Here is a 23880-nt window from a genome sequence, read left to right on the forward strand (position 1 = left end):
CATTCTAGCTTCACTATGTATCGCTAATGTAGAAAGTAGAAGTCAGTGTGGCTCCACATCTATCTCTCAGGAGCAGTCTCAGCTGCTGAGTGCTGATCACTCCAACTTCAGAAGTGACCAAACTGAAAGGACAGTGCTTTCTTGTTGTTCCGCATGTTCTTGTAATCAGTGTTTCTTTTTGTGCAGCATTTTCTAATTCCGTCAATGACTGACTAGGCAAAGTGTTTTTCTTGGCATTTTGTTGTATGCAATATCCCTTTGAACACATTTCTGTCTTATTGGTTTTCGATCTGCTTCTGTCTGTGGCCTTTCCAAACATCTACTGAACTGAACAGTTGCTAAACGAGTCACCATCTATCCCATTTTCTCTCGAATCTGGCATCAGTATTTGGAAATTGGGCTATTTGCAATAATTCACTGACTGTTTGTGTTCAGCGTGTGGAAGACGTCAACATACTGACACAGCACTGCCTCCATGCGAGCCAAAGGCTCACTGCACAGAGAGACTCAGTGGACTCAGCCACAAAGCGTTCTGTTTTTATAATGGAGGGATGGAGTTGGAGAAATGTTTAAATAAATCAGGATATTTTTGTAAAATGTGGCAGGATAGCCAGTGTGTATGTCTAATGACATACCTATTGCAGCAAAATGTCATACATTTCATACAATTATCCAACTTTGAAATAATGTTTCAAGATGCAATGAGATAATACAAATACACCGGAGTGTTTTACAATACAGAAAGGGACATCTGAAAATTCAAACATGTTAAAAAAATCCCCTTTACATTCCACAGTAGTGTAGGTACTCAAGACTATAAGTGTGGTTTGAAAATACATTTGATTTATTTTTTACATTACTGTATTTGTTTCCAACAAATAATCCGAGACTGAAACTCTGTTTATTATATCATGAAGTTTTTTAATTAAACAATTCAAAGTTAAAATTGCCCTTAGGTACAAATGTGTGTCCCTGCCATGGACTGGTGATCTGTCCAAGGTGTACCCCGCCTCTCGCTCAATGACTGCTGGAGGCACCAGCATCATTTAAAGAGGGAATACGATCACTGATGTCCTCAAAACAACAAGACCTGCACACATAAAGAATTAACACAAATAACGACTTTCCAAAATAAAAGGTATCAACAAAAATAATGCAACTTCAAGTCAAAATACTTCAATTAACAAACTATTAACATACAACTACACTATAAGTAAAAAAAAAAATAGAATAATTAGAAGAACTAATAAGCTACGAACAAAAGCATAAACAATAACCAATGAATTGATGCAATGATATCACAGTTCAGTGTGAATATGTTTGTTTAAGAACCAAGGCTTGTTTTAAGGAATTTGGAATGAGGTTAAATTAGTTTTAAAACTAATTAAGAGCATGAATTTGTATATGTTCACAATTCAAAGTGCAAGTCAGAAGGGTGAATTAATAACATTTAATTTAAAAACTATTTAAAAGTATGATTTTGCCAAATTAGAACTGAACAATCTTTTGGAGAATTGATTTTTAATAGTTATTAACCAGACATCGTAGGGTGAGATGACAAAAAAAAAAAAACGGCAGCGAGGAATGTTTATGGCCTCTCACGAGATTGCAAAAGATCGGACAGACATGATGATGTCATATCCTGATTAGCGGTTCAGGTAACACAAAGGAAATATTTCTTTAGCCCTTTAAGCTTCACAGGTACTTAAATATCTTTAATACAAATATTAATGTATGTTTGAGGGATGTAAAAGTTGTTTTGCTTATCTGTTTGAAACATTTATTGAAATAGTTTTTCATAATTTTAAAACACAACTCACAACATGTAATAATGTGATTAGAGACACCGTCTCTTCTTGGAGGATCTTTGACAGAAAGTTTAAGGAGACAGCCGGCTTACGGTCGTCAGATGCACAAACAGACCGTACTTAACCTTTGGGATCTAAGGTTCTTCGAAGAAGTCTAACTTGGCCAGCGAAGTCAGACATCCACATAACTTGTCCACCCATGCTGCTCTAAAGAAGTGCCACAAGAAAGTTTTGTAAACCTGACGTCACAGGGATTCCAGCTCTGACTTCACCATTCCTGGGAGCTTTTTTTGAAAATGGGTTAATGCATTCTGGGATTTAAAGTTTTAACCAGCCTGTTCTGTGTGTACAGTTCAGTCCTTGTTTCAACCCTTGGCTGGGGAACAGAACCTGCACGGCACAGCTTCTCAGATCCAAAGAGTCTGGGAGAGGAGTCATCATGTGGTCAATCTGGAGAAGATTTTTATGAAACTATGGCAGAGAGTGGAGGGAATTTTGTTTAATTCGTTGATTTTTTACCAAATATGAACTTATGGCATTAGAGAACTAGAGCTTGCAACAACACTGAATTTAGACCCAGTCACTGTGACTTTTGCGGAGGCAAAAGAAATTACAAAAACAGTTTGGAGGGTCAGAAAAGCATTCACTACTTTTAGAAACTAGCTTCTTATTTGAGAAAACTGCTCTAATGACTAAGTTTAGGGTTCAATTTGGTTAAACCATTATATCCAGTGGGCCAGCTGAAGTGGGCAGGGGAGCAAAGAGCCTCTATAAGTGAAAGATCAACAGCCAAAACTTGGCTCACGTTATTATAAACCTCAGCAGAATGCAAAGATTTTTCAAATCTGAGTTAGAAAGCATGTTTTTTTTTTTACGGTTTCTGACTGAAAACCATCTCTAATCATTATTATCAGCCTACCTGATCAAAATTTGCATTGTTTGTTTTCTGTGTGTGCAAAGTACGGTGACCGGGGTACGGTGGCCGGGGGGTGCAAAACACTTTTACAAGTACCGAAACAAATTTACATTTCAGAAAACAAATTTACATTTCAGAAAACAAATTTACATTTCAGAAAACAAATTTACATTTCAGAAAACAAATTTACATTTCAGAAAATCAACCGGAAAGGGAATCTACCAACGCTGAGGCTGACCCGGAAGTCAGCCTCAGGAGCTGCATCCTTCGAAGGCCGTATTTGTAGACCGATTACGTTGCAGCGCGGCGACGAAGGCTGTTCCAATTCATGAATCATTCCGAGCAAATGCTGCCGACAAATGTGTCCTTATTTTGCCTGATTTGAAGGATGCGTTGTGAGTATCCTTCGCGGCTCATCATTTCCCATCATTCATTGCGGGTCGAAGCGGATTGGTCAAGCAGGGGAAGCCATGGCGGACCATAGCAACAAAAGCTGTGAGTAAATTGTGGAAAATTACACTTTCTGTGACACAAATTAACTTCTACAATGTTTTTAGTGCGGGAATATAACTATGTAGACGTGAAATATCTGCTTGATTTATCAAGACATCGCTTAATTTCAAACGTGCTCCGACGTGTTCGGAGTTTTCCGTTCCCACCGTAGTAACCGGCTCACCTCGCCAGCCCTACCGGCGGTGAGGTGAACTAGCCCGGTAGAGATCTGACCGGACTATCGGCACTAAGCTCCCGCTGGCAGTCATCACAGTGAACGTTTAACACAAGTGATTCCTAACAGTTTATGTTATTATTTTAATTGTTACTGAAAATCGATTTAACATTTCAGGTGATATTAAGGTTAACCAGAATAAATGGACAGTTTTATGTAATCCAACTGTATCGTTGGACAGTGTGATTGAGAATAAATAAGCTTTTCAATATTAATTTTTAATGAAGAAATGTGCTATATGTCTTAAAAGTTTATTTATAATTCAGTTAGCATTATACTTTCTGATTCCAGGTACAATCCAGAGACAATCATGTTCAGGTAAAAAAGATGTTTGATTTAACTAGCCAATAAACAAAGAGATAGCAACTTTATGGCTAATGTATGTTGACATATTTTATATATATATAAACAACAACTTTCAATTTTAAGATAGATGGGAATTATAAAGTATTTGATCCCCTCTGGCTGTTCTTAGATAATTATATAATAATGCAGTCTTTTTGGTGTATTGGTATCTACTTGCTTTGATCACTTAAAATATCCAGAAGCATGCCTTAAAAATAACGTGTTTTTCCATCTCCATTCTTCCCTTTTCTAGACCAGACCCCTTTACTGCAGGATCAACCTGAGTGTACCAGTCCTGAAACGCTTCTTCAACCAGGAGGACACCAGGCCTGATTTTCAGCTGAGCAGGGAGTCTCTGGCAGTGCTGCTTAATCTTTTGCACCAGGATCTGCGACATGGATGGGTGCTACTATTGAGACCTTGGTTTTTCTTTTCTGGCTGGCAAGTGGCACATCCTACAGAGTGGTCTGCAGAGTGTTTGGGATGCCTCGCTCTACTGTCCATCGCATCGTCCATGGAGTTACAGAGGAGATGGTGGCTATTCGTCACCAGGTCATCTACCTTCTAAAGACCCCTGAGGACTTAAGGCAGAGTCCTGTGAGTTTGCAGGGCTGGCACGCCAGAGTTTTTCTTAAAGCTGTGGGTGCAATTGACGGCTGCCATATCCGCTTCAGGTGTCCAAGCAGCCCTGATGGTCAGTGCTACAGGAACAGGAAACTCCTCCCTTCCATAATCCTGCTGGCAGTTTCTGAGAGCCATTTTATTGACACGTATGTGGGCTGGCCTGGGTCAGTGCATGACTCTAGGGTGCTCCACCACAGCCCACTGTACAGTTTATCCTCCTCCAGGGCATTTTGTCCTTGCTGATGGAGGGTACCCATGCCTCCAATATCCACTCCCCCTCATCACTCCCTACAAGAGGACAAGACAAGGTGTGGGAGCCCAGCGCTTTAACAGCCAGAGCGTGTTTTTGGAATGATGAAAACCAGATTCAGGGCCATCTTCCTGCAAGCGCTGGAGGTACACGACACCTTTGTACCTCACCTAAGTTTTGACCTACATCCATTTTATATATACGTTATACATAATATATACACATATATGCACTATCTTTTAAATTGTTTTCAGCTCATAACAGCATGCGCCATCCTCCACAACATCTGTCTTGGTGCTGGGGATGTCATGGCCCCAGAGGAGGCTGTAGAAGAGGATGAGGGTGAGGTCGGGACTGAGACTGTCAGCGTTGCTCTCTGGACCAGCTTTCAGCTGAGGTGTCCGCCCTGGAGGAGGTACCACCAGAACATGACTACTGTGTGCAGCCAAGTATAATATTATAGATGTGATTAATTTTTGAGGGGTATAACTAATTGTAATATTTTGTGAGCACCATCTTCTAATTTTGCATTTTTCCGATTACCTCTTAGTGATGCGGCAGCCGTCAATTCAGCCAGCCCTTTAAACCCACTTGATGGACGATACCGTGGACAGCAGAGAGAGGCATCACAAACATCTGCAGACCACCTGTGTGATGCTTCGCTCACCATCCAGAAAGACTAACCACAGGTCTCAGTTGCAGCCTCCCATCCATGTCTCTGACCTTGTGAAAGATTTAGCCACACCGCCACTTTCTGTTCAGAAAGAAATCTGCCTCTTTGTTCTGTTCAAGAGGTTTTTCCAGGAACCGGTCACTCAGGTTCATCCTGCTGTCGCCATTGTAAATACTTGTACATCGTTTTATTTTATGCCTTTTGTCTTGTAATCTTGATCTGTTTGAATGTTTTCCTCCCCCATTCTGTTTAAAGTGCTATTTGTATTTTTCATAATAAATTCTGTTTATAACTTTAAATGAAGTTGATGTATTGTTAGATCAAATGTAAATAACATTAGTGACAAAAACAATTTTGAAATTTATTAGAACACCATAAAACTTTTAAGAAACAATCTGAACAAAACTTAATATTTCTTATGTAGCATCTTATTTTGGTGCCATTCTTCAGAAAACATTCTGTCCATTCTGTGTGCCCTCTTCTCCTCTGCTTCTCTCTGTACCCTCATGTCCTCCCTGATCAAATCCCTCATCTCTGTCCCTCTTTCTTTTCTGACCCCTTCCTGCTGGCTCACTGTCTTCCTTCTCCATCTGGTTGCCCACCGCTCCTCTTGGCCATGGAGTGTCCTCAGGGATGGAGGCAATTAGGACAGGAGGTGTTGTGGAAGACCTCTGTCCCAACACCTCATCCATAAAGACAAACCAGGGCCAAGTAGCAGCAGTGGGCTTTTCACTGACTCCCTCTCCTGACCCTGGATACTTACAATTCTAAAGTTAGATGGAATAAAAAAAAACTAAATTGACTAAACAGAGAAACCAACAAGACTTTTAGAAATATTTTTTTTTATTTGTGTGTGACATGAGAACTTCTGAACATACTCTAAATTATTATTATTTTTTTTCCAAATTGTCCCATATTGTTTTGGCCTGCAAAGGGTGTGACCTTCCCCTGTTGGTCCATCTTCTCCAGAATTGTCCTAAACCAAAAGTAGTATGTTAATCACTGGATGGATATTTATGAAAGTTAGAAAGATAGGAGTTATTGAAACTGGACAGAAACTGACTGCAAAGAATGTTGTTATTGTACCTCCAAGCCACGGTGGCTGAGTTTTTAGCTCCAGTAAAAAGGTGGTGGTTCTCACCCCTGAGCTTAATAAACTGGCCCGTCTGCTCCTTTGTACCTAAAACAAATATGAAAATACCAAAAAAAAAAAAACATCTTGCTTAATATCAGAGCAAAAATAAAGCCTTTTTTAAAATTTTACATTTGTCTTAATTTGAAGAAAATATTCAAATATTTCTAAGCAAATGTCTAAAACAAGCTCTTTCAAACTTTTAACTTCTTTACTGAGATTCACTTACATTTGGAGGTGTATTCCTCGTCGGGTTTACCTGAAACACATTTGTCGGCAGCATTTGCTTGGAATGATTCATGAATTGGGACAGCCTTCGTCGCCGCGCTGTAACGTAATCGGTCTACAAATACGGCCTTCGAAGGATGCAGCTCCTGAGGCTGACTTCCGGGTCAGCCTCGGCGTTGGTACATTCCCTTTCCGGTTGATTTTCTGAAATGTAAAAGTGTTTTCTGAAATGTAAATTTGTTTTCTGAAATGTAAATTTGTTTCGGTACTTGTAAAAGTGTTTTGCACCCCCTGGCCACCGTAGCAAAGCACTACTGTAGTGACTACATCACAACACTCAGCAGAAGAAAGTTATATTATTCCAAACGAGCTATAACATTTCATACCAAAAAAAACCTTAATGTTTTAGGGATATATACAAATAATTCAGAAGCTAATGCTTGGTTGGAATATGCCTGACTTTTTATGTTAACTGTCAAGAAGGTGTCTCTCGGTGTAGGACCAAAAAGACAGGTAAGTAAAAAAACAGGTTTTAATTAATAAATAACCCAAAGGAAAACTCACAGCAGGTAGGATGTAACAGATGAAGGCGTGAACATAGATAGGCTCCGTACGGAAACAGTTGAGGAAATAGACAGGCTTGGCTTGGCATGAACAAACAGTATTCTCCAGCGAGGAGTGAACAGAACAGAAGGGTGTTTAAAGAGCATGGCACACGTGAAAACAAGGAGACTGATTGGCATGAAGCAGGTGGACCGAATGAAGCTGATTATGGAGGCAGTGGCTGAGAACAGAGACAAAACATAAGGAAGATAAGTGTAACAGAACTAAAATGCACCATAACCAGAACAAGTAAGAACCTAAAGGAATGAACTAAAACACCATCTGGAAAACAGTCATGATCAGAGGCAAGACCCAAAACAAAACAAACACCTTCAAATCATGACAGTTTACAGTTTATTCTAACCACAAACTGTGCATTAAAACATAAACATCTAAGACATTTATATCACTATTTAGCTTCCATGAATTTTCTTGTTGTTTTCTGAAGATCAACCATAACATGTCACGTCAGAGTACATCAAGTTAAACATTATAAAAGTTGCTGCAACGTGTAGCATATCATTTACATATTTTGTGGTATATTTACAAGGTTTGTCTTTTGTTTCAAGTGTGGCTCTGAAAACTTATTTGCAGATGGGGTATATAGCACGACAACTTCACTTCACCTTCCTTTTCCAAAAAAAAAGTAATGGAATGCCCCGTGTGGCAAAACATGGCGTGAACTTGGATACTACCTTCATGGTGACCATGAAGTGTTTTGGCTTATGCCACTCTTCAGGCTCCTGTAAATCATTGTGTTACAGCCTTTGCTTCATCTTTAGCAGACCATGAAACTCTTTCCATCAAACACAGCAGGTCTCTAAGAATGTGACCGTTTCCCATTTCCATCACTGACCTCCGTTCAATCTATTGTCTGTGATTTATTTGGCCACATCACGCTCTGTCCTCCTGTTTCTCCCAAATTTGTTCTACCAGTGCTCGAGAAGGGGTTGCTGGTGTGAGCGCAATTTCTGATCCACATTGGAAGAGGCAGGTGAATTTCGCCCAGCTGCTCCCCGGCTCAGTTCCACTTAGCAGCAACACTCCTATTTCGAGTCACTCAGTTGTTGCATGGTTATGGTAAATGAATGAACACGCTCTGAAGCAGAAGCCGAGTGCATCTACTTTCACAAATATCATCCTTGCATCATTATTCCTCTTTTGCCTCCTAAAATGTCAGGAGAAAGTTTCATCATTTCCAAAACTGCACACCCAAAGGCAGCTTGTGTTTATCATCTGTATTTGCAAACAAATGAGCAGGTATGTATCATTAAAGACAATGAATTACAATGAAGACTAAGTGGGAAGAAGTTTGCATAGTTCAGCATTAATGCTTTTTTATGGGTTGAGCTAAAAGCTTGTGGAGAAAGAGGGTGGTGTAAAGAAGGATAAGGGAAGAGGACAATGAAGAGAGTGTGATGGAGGAGGTAAAAGCAGGATTAAAGGAAAAGGAGGCAGAAATAGAAAGTGTATCAATAAAAAAAATGGTGGTGGTAAAAGTTGGACCAAGGGGGCAGAGGAGGAGCAGACGGCAGAACAGAAAAAGCAGGAAGGCATGAATATAAATGAGACAAGTTAATTTAGTTTGTACCTTTTGAAACCATGTCATACAGTTTTGGATTAAGCAATGAGACTTGAGTTACATTTAACTAAATGTATTTAACATAAATATAACTTTAGCTCTTCCATATATATATATATATATATATATATATATATATATTTATTTATTATTATTTGTTTTCAAAGCACAGTATGTCAATACAATATGGGCTTTCAATCAAGCCCGTATGAAAATTACAGATCAGTGCATCAATCTGGAGAGATCTGAAGCCTAATATAAAAATGTCCCTGTTCTATGCTCACAGTCACTTCTTTTATAAACCCTTCAAGAATGCATACACCTCCTACATCTGGTTCTCGTTATTACTCAAGAGACAGCTTTGGCATGGGAATGGGTCCTAACCAGCATCGTTCCTAGGACCTAAATTATCATGGACTCCTCTAAGAGCAACCCTTTGCAGCTCGTTTTTTGTACACACTTAAGCTCCCTTTTTCTCCTAATAGAGCTGTCCCTATAATGACCCGAGGAATAAAAACATGCCAATATGTCATGTATATAAACTTGAGATGCCACACTCTAAAAATATAAGGACTTGTCATCATCAGAGACACGACAGCAAAAGCAATGTGATGTAAAAAAAAAAGTATTTGGATGAATGACAGGATAAATTCCTCACCACTGCATGACGGGCTTCAGTACCTTCACAATTACACAGCTCTCACACACACACACACACACACACACACACACCTGCTGCCACATATGCTGAAGCGCAGATCCTGGGGTGTCTAACTCAGAGGTTAAGGAACACAATGACGGGAGGTCACCTGACAGTAATGGAGCCTTTTGTGTGTGGAAATAGTCATTTCCTTGTGTAGTCTCGGGATATCACAGCAGTGATAGGAAACCCTGTCATTTTGTTTTCCTTTCTATGGATTTCATAAAGGGGAAGGTGTGGGAAGGAGAGAAACCAGGAGAAAGGCAAGAAAGTAGAGCTTGAGTCTGAGAAGGGAGCCTGTTGCGGGTGTTATGCCTGTGTCATTGTCATTCAAATGTGTTGTTGCGGGATGGGAATTTGAGAGGAGAATGGGGGATGAACACTAATGGGAATCAAATGGAGAAGTGGAATAATTGGATTTAATTACGTCTGTCAGAACAGGACAGGATATAATTTGCAGCTGAAGTGATTTTGACACAGCCACAATGTGAATGGCTGTAGTTGTAGAGAAAACTTTTAGAATAAGAATTATCCTCAGAGGTTTAAGAAACAGATTTGTCAGTAAAACACAAAAAAGTATCTTAACGTTTTGGGTGGATTACCACTGAAATGTTTGCTGACATGCATCATAGCCAGTGAATGAGTCCAACTATCATTAACCCCATGATTTTTCCTCCAGTAATACGTTTTGGGTGACATTTTTGAACTTGAGTCAAGCCCAGAGTCTTAATGCTAGTTACTTTTATTCATCAAAATTAAACTACAGACATTTGCCAATTCAGGGACCTCTGAGTTCCTGAGCTCCAGAGATATAATTAAGCCTTCATAGAGTGTGCAGTGAAACTTAAGCTGGTCACCTTCTTCACACCACAGAACTCATTTAAATCAACATAATCATGCAGACACTGTGGCAAAACATTACACTGTAAGCAAATCAACTAGTTGTTTCAAAGATCGTTTTAATGCATGACTTTATTAACAGTAGCAGATTTCTGCACTTACAGGTCCTTCTCAAAATATTAGCATATTGTGATATAGTTCATTATTTTCCATAATGTCATGATGAAAATTTAACATTCATATATTTTAGATTCATTGTGCACTAACTGAGATATTTCAGGTCTTTTATTGTCTTAATACGGATGATTGTGACATACAGCTCATGAAAACCCAAAATTCCTATCTCACAAAATTAGCATATTTCATCCGACCAATAAAAGAAAAGTGTTTTTAATACAAAAAACGTCAACCTTCAAATAATCATGTACAGTTATGCACTCAATACTTGGTCGGGAATCCTTTTGCAGAATGACTGCTTCCATGCGGCGTGGCATGGAGGCAATCAGCCTGTGGCACTGCTGAGGTCTTATGGAGGCCCAGGATGCTTCGATAGCGGCCTTTAGCTCATCCAGAGTGTTGGGTCTTGAGTCTCTCAACGTTCTCTTCACAATATCCCACAGATTCTCTATGGGGTTCAGGTCAAGAGAGTTGGCAGGCCAATTGAGCACATTGATACCATGGTCAGTACACCATTTACCAGTGGTTTTGGCACTGTGAGCAGGTGCCAGGTCGTGCTGAAAAATGAAATCTTCATCTCCATAAAGCTTTTCAGCAGATGGAAGCATGAAGAGCTCCAAAATCTCCTGATAGCTAGCTGCATTGACCCTGCCCTTGATAAAACACATTGGACCAACACCAGCAGCTGACACGGCACCCCAGACCATCACTGACTGTGGGTACTTGACACTGGACTTCTGGCATTTTGGCATTTCCTTCTCCCCAGTCTTCCTCCAGACTCTGGCACCTTGATTTCCGAATGACATGCAGAATTAAGACAATAAAAGACCTGCAATATTTCAGTTAGTGTGCAATGAATCTAAAATATATGAATGTTAAATTTTCATCATGACATTATGGAAAATAATGAACTTTATCACAATATGCTAATATTTTGAGAAGGACCTGTATAAACAACAGACACAAAAATGATGGTTTTGCTTTCTGAGCCTTACTGCTGTTTTGTTACTGTGAAGCAAAATTCCTAACACAGTTTGCCATTATGACTAGAAAACTTTTTGGCATTCCTGGTGAAGATTCACACAGTTTTCCCTCTTTCTTCTTGTCTTTTGTAAAGACAATGGGCAAGCCAGTAAACAATCACTAGCTACAGTATTAGACTACAGTGAAAGCTGTACCCGTCTGAGAGAAACTCTGCAGTTCAACTAACCAGAAACAGTGTAAATACATGGATGTGCTCCTGAAAGTCCAATATTCTGCAGGCATAGCTAGGCAAAGTACAGGGCAATGTACACCCCCCTTTAAATCTATGATTCTACATAGTCTTGCATGTATCTAGTGTTTTTGGGGTGTACTTAATTTTTCTTAAATGTTTGCATTTGGCTTCATCTTAGTTGAATAAATAATAATGCAGTTGAATATGTGCTGTGGATTTGTGCAATCATGACAAGATTTTGTCCCTGTGTATGTAAGGATATTTTTTGATCTTTTTAAATCTCTTTAAATTAAATTAAATTAATTTACCCTTTTAAAGCGCTTGTGTTTACGTTGCATATCAAAGCTTTCTGACAGCTCAATTTTGTGTATCCAGAGATCACTTTTTTCAGGCTACAGCAAAGAGGTAAAACTTAATTTGGGTTAAAAAATATATGCATATTATCATGTGTGAAAACATCAAGTGGTTTTAGTGTTTTGGTTCTTGAAATAGGTTTGTAAGAAACATTTTATAAGCAAATTAGCCTTTATGTTAAATTTCATGAATCTGCTCTCAACTAATCTTTATTGAAGATTTTATGTTTTATAAAATTAATAGCAAAACCTTACCAGTCAGGAGGAAGTTTATGTTAGGAGGAAGTCTTTGGAGTGCACAGTTAAGTCCAAAATTATTCAGAGTTAGGTAAATCTTTTTATTTTATCATGTTTCTTCTGACTGAAAGTTTTGGAGAGGATCAGCCAGGGTCCCCACTTATATGTGATACAGAATCTGTGCAGATAAAGATTAGGGTGATGGCAAACTCAAAGACTTGGAAGTCATCACAAAAAATAAATCTGCAAAAAAAATAGTAAAAATATTTAAAAAATAGTAAAAATATATATAATATAAAATAAATATATAAAATATCATAGTAAAAAATGTAAATATGGTACAACATGCAAAATTTAAAATAAAACGTAAACAAAAGCAGGACTTTAAATTGTTTCAGTATCTTTTGAGAGATGGTTGCATCATTTCCAATCTTACACAAACTTCTTGATTTAAAGTAAATGATTTTCAAAATTAAATTATTATAATTATTCTGCCTGGGTTATGAATAATTCTTGACCTAGCTGCAGATGAACAAATCAGTGTAAATAAAAACAGAGGTCAGCTTTAGGATGCATATAGTGAAAAGCAAAGGTTGGAAATATACAAATGATCAGGAGATATTTTGAATAGCCAATGTGTTTCTTTGTTTTTTTTGTTTTTTTTTACCAACGTTGCAATATGATATTTAGGTCTTTTGTTTATTTCTGCACTGTCTCACAAAGAGATTATTTCTATCTCCACTGCTCTACTACATTCAAATAATAACAATGATATAAAAAAAAAAAAACATAACAAAAATGCACAGACTACACACAAAAAGTAGAAGCACACAAGACATCCTCTGCTGGAGTGAGTTTCATTGCTGTTGTTGGAGTCCTGCTGCCTCTGTAACCGTTGGAAATAAAAGCTCCTTTAAGCAACAATGGTTATAAATTACCAAAAATAATCTGGCAGCCAGGAAGCATAGAGGGCCTGTCAGCACTCTGCAACTCCCCATCTGTCTCACATACACAGAAACACACATATTCTGCAACAGCGGCAGCATGCTTTTTGTTTCCACCCCCCCCTTCATCGTCGCCTTCATTATGATTCATATCCCAGAGAGGTGACTTCTTAGTCGGGCACAGTGTCAACTTCCCCTCCCCCGCCTCCCTCACTATCCTGCCCTACAAGCAGCCTGGAGGTATAGGCACTGTGACAGGTAGCGCTTCACCCTCCTGGGATGGGATGTAGATATAGACATGTGTGTGTAGAGAGAAGGGGTTTCAGGGTGATGCGGGTGACGAAGAGCAGGATTATCAAGTCAAAGATGCCCCCTGTAGATAAGAGGTCTCAGGGGATGAGTGCCTGTCAGAGAGCTATGGGAATTGAAGCCTCTCTTTTCCATCTCACTTGTCCTCTTCCTACTTATGTTGCTTTTAGTCTGCTTGTCTGTTTTCTTTCCAGGTTTATCCACCTCTGAACTCCTACAGTGTGCCATCTTTCAATATCCTCCGACATTCATTCCCTCTCGTCCTCTCCTGGAGCACTCCTAACTTTGAGCACTCCCTCAGCACTCCAACAAATTAATACAGCCACTTGACTCTTGATTCACTGTGTTGTTAAAGCAAATAAGCCACTGCCCACAACATCCGTGAGGTGGGCTGGTAGGTTAAGCCCCATTTTTTCTCTACTTATTTTTTTAAAGGTTTGTCTATACCTGCCATTGTGTTTCCTCTCTTCTGAAAACCACTGAATCAAAAAGACGTTTTATTTTGCAACGAAAAGACTTTCAATATGAAACTTGAAGCTAAGGACATCAAGAATGCACTATGCATATACAGCATATATATTGCAGCCTAGGAAGATTACAGCAAAAGCAAGTGTTAGTGATGGAAATTAAGTGTTGTTTTATTGATGTTAAGGAATACATGGGAGATATATTCTTGCACCTTGAACTTATCCACATTTTGTCATATTACAACCACAAACCTGTATATTGTAGTGGCATTTTGTGATTTACTGACACAAAGCATTGTAAAATGTTAAGCAGAAAGCAAATTATGCCTAATTTTCAAATTTTTAAGTAAATACATTTCTGACAAGTGTTTTTCTATATATATATATATATATATATATATATATATATATATATATATATATATATTTAATTTCCCTTTGGGATTAATAAAGTATTTTTGAATTTGAATATGTATTGGGTTTAGCTAATTAAAGTCCAGTGCAACCAACAAACAGCATGATTGAGACACAGAAACACATCAGAAATGTCATTGATGTAGAGAAGTTATAAAGCAGGGTTAGGTTACGAAACAGTATCACAAGCTTTGAAAATCTCTTGGAGGCCTGTTCATCATCAGAGTATTACACAGCTGCTAAGCCTACCAAGACATGGCCGTCCACCCAAAGTAGTCTATCCACAGGATATCTGTCAGTTCTGCACCATCCCATGCTTTGAACATTTCACATCGTTCTACTCAGTGTATCATCCGAAATTGAATGTGCTGAACACACCATATCAAGCATTAAGCATGGTGGTGGCAGTATCATGCTGTGTGGTTGTGTCTCTTTATAAGGAACAAGGAATCTGGTCAGAGTTGATGAGAAATGATTGCTGCAGATGTTTGATGATAAAATCTTTTCCCTCTTGGCGAACCGCTTTCATTTGTCTATGCTTACCAAATTGTCCAGAAATGTATTCAGTGCTCTCGCAAAAAACTTTAACGTTTTGCTGCAGCTGTATAGAACAAGTAAACACCTGTGAAGGACACATTTGATTTAAAAGGCATGCAAAAAGGAGGAAGAAACAGAATAAACTACAAATTAAAATCATAAGAAGAACTCAGATTTTTTTTATTTATACCGTATATCTCACAAGAGGCATACATGCTTAAATCTAAAATTATTTGTCTTCCCCACCTGTTTTTCTTTTTAAAGGCACACTACAACAACACGCATCAACACCACGTTTGAGGTTGGCGGTCGGGTGGGTGGGACGAAATACTTTTGAAGATGTTTACCTCAGACAAATGTTCATTCTATGCTTGAAATCTAAACATTACTGGAAATGATTTGTAGCAGTTAGCAAGATTATATTTCCCATATTTCTTCATATCATTTTCCTCAATAAATTAAAAACCATTTAATGGGTTCTCATAGTCTTTTTAATGGAACTAGTGATGAGTCTTAGCTCATAATTATGTAGAAATATTTAAAATTAAAGCAAGATTTAGAAGCTGAAAGACATATTGATTTCCTCATGTTTCCTTGTCTCATTAGTGGTTTAAAAGTATTTACATGCTGCTACCTTTATGGTTTTCCATTGGGATGAGGATGCATGGATAAGTTAGCTTTATTAGAGGTTTTGGTCAGCAAACATACAATCAGCTAATCTTACATTTTATGTGACTAAATGTAGTTGTCTTTTGACAGAAGAAAGGTTAATATATCACTGTATCAGGTGTAGATTTACAGGAGAAAAAAAAATAGATCATATCTCTGCTATGAAAAATGTCTGTTTAAAGCCGTAACACTCCTACTTTTCATCATGATATTATCAAAATCGCTCTGTAAATGGTGGACAGCTCTGTCGGTGCTCCCCTTCTCCTGGAAGCACTGGCTGCTGGTTGATCATATATGACAGAGGCAAAGTTGAGAGGTTGAAGATAAAGTTCTGGTTGGTGGTATAACCATCAAGTGAGGTGTTTAATGAGGCAGTTCAAGCACACCAATGAGGATAATACCTCCACACCAGGCTGATTAGTGTGAACATCCCCTGAAGGCAATGTGCTGCCAACTAGTACAGATCTGGGTGCCACTCTGGTTCTCATTATTGCTCTACAGCTGGAGAAATTTTACTTTTTATTTTAGTCACCCAACATATAAAATGCAAGACTTATTTGAAATATATAATAATCCTGGTTGTGTTTATAATTGTACAATTACTTAAATTGGACAGATACTTTAAATAGAAAACATTGCCTTGTGTCAGGGTAAATCAAATGGATGTCTCAAGCTTGCTCTTCATCATTATTGACATTTTAGGCAATAAAAAAGTCCTTTTGTTAACTCAAACAGGTAAAGTATTCAGTCACTTACCATCAGTAATGATATCTCTCTAGATAATATCATGTGGACAATTTAACATGAAACTTCAATAACGTCCAGCTTCAATGGAAGTTATGCTTTGGTTTGGATTGCACACTGTCTCTGCAGCAGTGCACCTTCATCTTTAATGCAGCACTTCACAGATGCCATGATAAAATACCTTAGGCAGAAACTGTGTAATTTGTTCAGATGAATTACTTTTTTTGGATGAAAAATATTTTTTTTCTCTGTGATTATTTTCTCTTTTTTCTCTCTTCTTTTTTTCTGCCCAAATTGATCAAATATAGATAACATAATTTAATCACCACAATCTGTCTCATTATCACTAGTGTGTAAATATTACTTGTAGCAGGAACCAAACCATAAACTTGGACTTTTTTGTTGACTTTTTTAACTTTGACCTTTTTATGTTTAAAGAGATTTTGCTTCCCTCCCCATTTTAAATAGACTTGTAGATTATGGTAGGAAAAATGAACTCTTATTCTATACCAAATGCAGCTTCTTCTTCTCAAAGCAGTAGGCTAGTCCGTCATTTATGTGATGGTTTTTGGACATTTATAACTGTTGTTGCATAATTTTGTTTATACAGAGCCACCTGCAGCTATATTGGCCTCTTACATGAGACATAACACAAGGTCATAAACATTATCACTTATTCTATTTTAAATAAAACCCAGTTATTAACCATAAGGTTGAACACTCAATGTTTATTATATTAAAATTCAGAATGTGCATCTGCTGTTATCCTGTGAAAGAGTCTCACATCTGTAAAATCATAAGGCAAAGCAGAGGAAAAATTTGTCCACTCACTTGACTAGGAGTAACCGGAGGACAGACATTTACGCCCGTCCATTGAGACAGGAGTTACAGTGGCCGAACCACAGAGCAGAAACACATGTTGGTCCAAGAAATTAACTGACCTTGTCTGACACAAGTAAGCACACCATTTACTGTTGTATCCGTGACGTGCTGACCTCTTCGTTGCTTTTCAAGTGAGCTTCCGAAACCTTAAGATCTTTTCCTCTATCAAACTTTTCTTTAAAATGACAGTCAGAAAACACCTAATTAGACCAACAAAAAACATCTTCCACCTAAAACATGTAAATTACACAAACAGCTGTTTAATCAGCTTTTTTGTAAAAACAAAAAAGCTCCCTTTCCAACTGAGTCCACATGTAGTGTCTAGCTTAGTTATGTCATAGTCATGTTAAATGTTTGTTGTATAAGTTATTTAGACTCACTTTACTATTTCCCGTTACTAATAAGTAGAGGTTGAAAAATATCAGATGTGAGATTTCTTCTCATAATCTTTATTAAACTGTTAATTTTCAGTTTATTTTTTCCAAACAATAAGAGCCTGATCTTCAAAGATTGCAAATAAGGAGCCTTAAATTGCTTGTGTAAAAAAAAAATTGCACGTACAATAAGTGGGCGTGTTGCGGACAATCTATAAAGATTGTGAGTGCAATGGATAACAGGTGTAAAAGTGGTGCTGACCATCCTATTAAAATGAGAATTTTGCTCATGCTACTTGTTGTCATCATGGACAGTTTGAGAGCGCAAAGCGGCCATATAAGAAAGATTAGTTTGATGTCATGGAATTGGAGGCAATAATCGTCGTCTTTCTATGTATCAATGCCTCCTCACCTCAATGACCGATGAGATTTTTGCATGCTAGTTTGTAACTGCCTTTCAGACTTACTAAATATGGATGCAAAAACTGCACGCGCAATCTGTTTCAGATTTTATAAATTGCTCCTCCTCCTAAATTTGTGCGTTTGGGTTGTTAGCATATGTTTTGCATGTTCATGAAGACAAACGCTAAAAAAGCTTGTGCCCGCTGTACCGCTCATTTTACACACACAATTCGATTTGCAACTAGCTTGTAGATCCGCTTTGCGCATGCAATCGAGTTTGGTCGGTTTTTATACATGCAAACCTTTTGAAGATCAGGCCCTAAAAGTCATGAAAAATAAAAATAAACCTCCTCTTCAACTTTTTAGATTGCAATAATTAAAAACTCAATAGAAAGGTGAGATTCATGCTTCACCTAGAAGTCATTTTATTGATATATATTTGAAAGAGGCTGATAATCGTTACATACACATGTTGCATATCATTAGTTGTAAAATGATCAGCAGACTGGAACTAAAGCTGAGGGTTCATGTAGCATTGGAGGGGTCCTCATGATAACCTTGGTATAAACAATCCTACGCTGCCTGATGTGCTGTTGCTGACAGGCAGGAAAAAACTCCCACTACAGATTTAGTGCACATACAGCTAATAATAGTCCAGTGGTTTCATCTTCAAATTTAACAACAAAGGCTTTGATCCCTTAACATCATCCAGCACACACAATTAAATGTGTTTGAAAGTCATAAGTGGAAAGAAGCCTTAGATTTGATAATGTCTTCTTTCCACAGTGAACTGTAGATAACACAAAAACGCTGAAGCATAGAACAACTAGTTATGAAATAAAAAATAACATTCCTTTTTTTACTTATCTGCAATAATGAGTGAAATCTTGTTTAGTTGTGCCATTGAATAGGAGCTTCTCTGCTTCCTCTAGCAGCATGTCCATTTTATTGTCAGAGCTTCACACTGCAAGGATCATGAATTTATCATGATCCACCTGAGAAGAGGAACACACTTGAAATATCTAAGCACTTGATGATAGCCATAAAGAGTTCAGCGTTCTAAAATAATAGTAATTACCCACCACGACATCAGCATCAAACATCAGCTCAAAGTCCTCGCTCAGGAGCTTCATTATCATGCGCTGTCCAAAGAAGGAAGCAATGCTCGCGTCCTGTCCTTCATTTGGAGATGCAGATGGAGCAGGATGGGGCAGGTTAGCAGGGATGGGCTGTAGCTCATAATGAGCTCCGTTGAGTCTTCTCATTATCAATGGTGTGAGTTACCCTTACATCCAGGGAGCTTGTTAAGGGGCAGTCCCCTTGGAACAACTGTCTACCAGCAGTCTCTCTCTTCCTTAATTTGTCTCTATATTTAAATAAAGTGAATTTATGTCATGTTTCTTCCTGACCCTACCATCTCTTTCCTTTCATGTCCTACTATCTCTTTTAGCTGTACTCAGATCAGCTGTTATCCGGGAATATGCTCAGGATTTAGATTTCCCTGGAGTCATTTAAAGATAGCTCTAGTTTCCCTGAAGAACAGTGTGCCATATTTAAGAGTGATCAGGATGACAGCAAGTGGAGGATGAATTCAGCGAAAGTTGCAAACAATACTTCTAAAAAGTTTTGTAGATCAGGGCCAGTCAAACTTCCAAAGTGAAATTGATTTGAGAGGCCACCACAGGACCACCCTGATAAATTGTTTTTATATGGTGCTGTTGCAGTGTTACATTTTACTATTTTAATGCTTACGGAACATGCAGAGAGTGTGTTCAGAAACGTCTTGTTATGGATAGCAAAAGGTGCAATTTGAAATACACAGACATCCGAACTGTGTTGGTAGCTTTTAGTAAGAATCTGGTTAGTGGGTTCATCCAAAAAGCTCCCAGTCCACATCAGCACACAGGTGGCTAGTGATTTTTTTGTTGGGGTCTTTGCATTGTCATCACACAGATACTAAAATACTGTTTTCCCCCCAAGTCAGAGAAGCACTTGTGAGTCTAGTGGAGGAGAAATGTTTCCTGCTGTTGCTGCAGCAACTCCAGAGCTGAGCTGCTTCCTTCATTAATCCAGCCTGGAGGGATTTTAATCCAGCTCCTTTCAATAACTGCAGATTCTAACAGTTTGTTTCATAATTTATGAAAACAAAGAGCAAAAGTATCCTTTATGGGGCAGTTGAGTAAAAAAGTGCAAATAAAAAAAATAAAATAAAACATAAAATAGCAGAAACCTCATACAAAAAAAAACACAAGAAGAAATGTGTAGATTTCAAACACCTCTGTTTTCTCTCCTTTTCTGAGTATTCTTCTGATGTAGCAGACATTTAGATTAAGTTTCTTTTTCTAAATATCACATAATGCATCTGTCATATTGGTGTTGACGGATTTGACCCACATGCAGAAAGCAATTCAGGAGACAAAGTTTTTCGGTGAAGAGTTTTACAGTGTAGTGACGTGGGCAGGGAAAGCAACTGTAAAATAAACAGGATGGTAAGCAGGGAATACTCAGGGTCAAAAACTAAAGAAGAATAATTCAGCCTTACTGGGATGATGGAATGATCCGCCAGAGGGTGGAGGAGCAGAGAGACCAAATAGTTGTTTACCCATGAGGTAGATGATGGTGGAATAATGGTGTGCCAGAATGATAAGACGGTCCAGGGTTTTCAGAAGTTGGCGCAGTGGAAGGAGGAGGGTGGACAGGGTTCTTGAGTGGTAATCCAAGGAGCAAAGAATTCAGGAGGCTGCCAACCGGTGAGGTCCAATGAAGTAACGAGTGGTTAGAGTCTTTGCTCATGGAGCTGGATAGCTTCTTTCCAGAAGTTGTTAATCCAGGCAGAGTTCCACATGACAAGGCAAGGTCAGGTTCTGGTAATCCTGCAAGGTAACAAAATTCAAATTACTAAAAGTTCAAGGCAAGAACAAGACAAGGTAATGTGGCTTGAGCTGTACCACTAAGGGACAACACTCTGGCAGTGAGTTCTTCTTCTTCTTGTATTATTTTGGGCAGTTGGCAAATAACGTTATGATGTGCATTACCGCCACCGACTGGTATGGAGTGTGGTTCTTCATGGTTTTAAATCTTATTTACTATTACAACAATCAAATTCTATTTATTAATTTAGTGCTCTTGAAAAATCTAATTATAATTTGAATATGTTTGCTACCTAAACTTCTTTGCAAAGTATCTCTCAAAATAACATTTTCTTTAATACCTACAAATTCTCTCCTTAAAATTGTTCTTTCTTGTTCATATTTCTGACACTTCAATATTACATGTTCTATTGTTTCCTCCTCTCCACAATAATCACATTTTCCTGTATTATGTTTCTTCATCTTGAACAATGTAGAATTAAGTCCTGTATGTCCTATTCTTAATCTTGTAATTAATCTTTCCTCTTTTCTACTCCTTCTTCCAGTTCTTACTTCTCCTACTATCTTGTTGACTCCTGGCAGTGAGTTGCTGGCAGCCTCCTCCTAATATACTCCTCAGTAGGTAATCAAGGGAATGAAGAACACCTGTCACCTCTCCTCCAGGTTCCACGCCATCTAGGGGCTAAGCACAGTAAAGGCACCAAACAGACAAAGCACAGATCCTGACAGTATCATTACCTGCTTCAGCAAAATGTTTTTCTCATCAAGCCTAAACTCTGTTTCTCTTCTACCTTCACTTCAATTACTAACCAAAAACTAAAACAAGATTTTTGTAAACCTATTTTGTTCAAAATAATTTACATTTAATCAAAACCCAGCAAAGGCAGAGAACTGCTACTACATGCTCTTTGTTATTTGAATTTTAAATTCTAAACTTAGAAACTGGGCCACTGTCTTATAAAAGTAAACTATTTTGAGCCCGGGCCAAGCCCTAGATGTTTCAGGGTCCTAACAACGCCTCATGACTGAGACTGTTTTCACAGTTAGCCATTTTAAATGCAAATATTAAATAGGTGAAAGAAATACAGGCTTAGATTCACAGTTTGACACATCAGCAGTCAATATTCAAATTTAGGGTGAATTATTTTTAATCTTTCTAGATTTCTAAATTAGACAAAATCTGCCTAATAACCTTATAAAATCTTTGATTTGACTTATAGGAGGAACTGTTCACATCTGTTGGCAGCTTTCAGAACACTGTGACTGAGAGACCGGCTCTCTAAAAGTGGAAATGAAAGATTGTTTTGACTAAATATAAAGTCTGGCAAAACCATTTAAGAGGCCTGGAAAAAGAGAGCTGTTGTAGGTGAAAGGTAACTTTAAGCTTGCACTACAGCGAATTTAAGAAAAACCTGTTTTTGAGTTAACTTAGTGACCGAAAATTAATTCCTTTGACTGACTCTAAGGCCATCAAATCAACCAGTTTGCATTGATTATAAAATAAATAGCACATGTAAAGCTGTCAATAACTTGTAACGTTTGTCTCATTTCTCTGAGTTATTTATTGTAACACTGAAGTCTGGTGCACAGCTTTTCAATACAGACTTAGTAAAGCTGAAAAAGAAAGCCCAACAAAACTGTCCAACCATGACTTTGCACATTGTCAATTCTTTAAAAGTCTTAAACTATTTAAAATGTTTTATTTATTGCCTTGGGGACTCTATGCAGTGGCATAGTTTGCTTATGCCCTTCGTCACTTCTGATCCAAGCAATAAGTAAATTCTCTAATTTAAGAGAAAGAAGTAAAAAACTGACCATTTTCTTATTTTTCTATCCCACAAATGCCTTTAAAGCTAAAAACATTTCACTTTGACACCTTTGAACAAAGGTTTGGTAGTTAAAAGTTCACTAAAGTTTCGGTTATATTTACCAGATAACTTTCCATACTTGTGCCTTTTGTTTCGTAGGGGTAGACTTGCTAATAAAGCTGTGTCATCAGTTCAATGAGATGTGCGAAAATGCTTCACAGAAGTAAAACAGAAGAGCCACTAACAAGTTTAGTTAAAAGTGTTAATGCAGTTCAACTTCTCGGTTTGACTTAGAGCGCCGTAACACAATTAATGGGGGAAATAAAATGATGATTTATAGAAAAGAATAGTGAAAAACAAAATATTTCTGATACAAATACATTTATGTCTTTGTACCTGACTGTGAGGGCAAATTGTGCAGCGTGGACTCAGAACCACATAATTGTTTACAACAGATGAACAAAATCTAAACATCATATATTTAGGCAATAGGACAGACGCATTATGCTTCAATTTGTCATCTACTGTCAGAAAGGTTTTCAGATATCAGCTCGTTGAAAATCATTGGTGTTAAGTCCTGTTTTGTTTGTCACATTGTCCTGTATTTGTTCATTTTCACCAATTCAACAAATTTGACAAACTGACACTAAAGAAGTACCTAAAAATCCAATTTAAAATTGGTTATTTGCTAAGAACCTCTGGTGTATTCCTTGAGATATATGCTAATACTACTATTACTACTACGACTTATATTTATTTTTATTAGCAAAAATAAAAATAATAATAAGAAGAATTTCTTCAAAGAAAGGTACTACGTCCATAAAAAAAAGACAAGGGCATGGTTGCATGATTGGTAGAGATGACATTTACAAGAAATTGCACAATTTAAAAGAAAGTCTGGCTGCTTGGAAGCAAACTATAAAGAATAAGCTTTGCATTGTGTTTGTTGTAGATCCAATGTAGTACAGACCGGCAAATTATGAAAATCCTCAGGAAGCAGGTAGATTCACTGTCTAAAAACCATCTTCATTTGGTCTTTATATAGACTT

The 23880-nt window shown here is 37.8% G+C and overlaps 1 long non-coding RNA gene across 2 annotated transcripts; it reads right to left on the reverse strand.

Moving 5' to 3' along the window:
- Window positions 1-904: 904 nt before the first annotated feature.
- LOC124857186 lies at window positions 905-19486 on the reverse strand. 2 transcript variants are annotated; one of them, XR_007035527.1, is made up of 3 exons: window positions 19236-19486; window positions 19017-19148; window positions 905-1090 (listed from the first exon to the last, which is right to left on the reverse strand). It is a non-coding gene; the product is annotated as an uncharacterized LOC124857186 (long non-coding RNA). The 2 variants fall into 2 exon arrangements; XR_007035526.1 differs by having other exon boundaries at window positions 17437-19148.
- Window positions 19487-23880: the final 4394 nt, after the last annotated feature.

The sequence above is a fragment of the Girardinichthys multiradiatus genome, chromosome 20, assembly GCF_021462225.1.
Source record: "Girardinichthys multiradiatus isolate DD_20200921_A chromosome 20, DD_fGirMul_XY1, whole genome shotgun sequence".
Taxonomy (NCBI): domain Eukaryota; kingdom Metazoa; phylum Chordata; class Actinopteri; order Cyprinodontiformes; family Goodeidae; genus Girardinichthys; species Girardinichthys multiradiatus.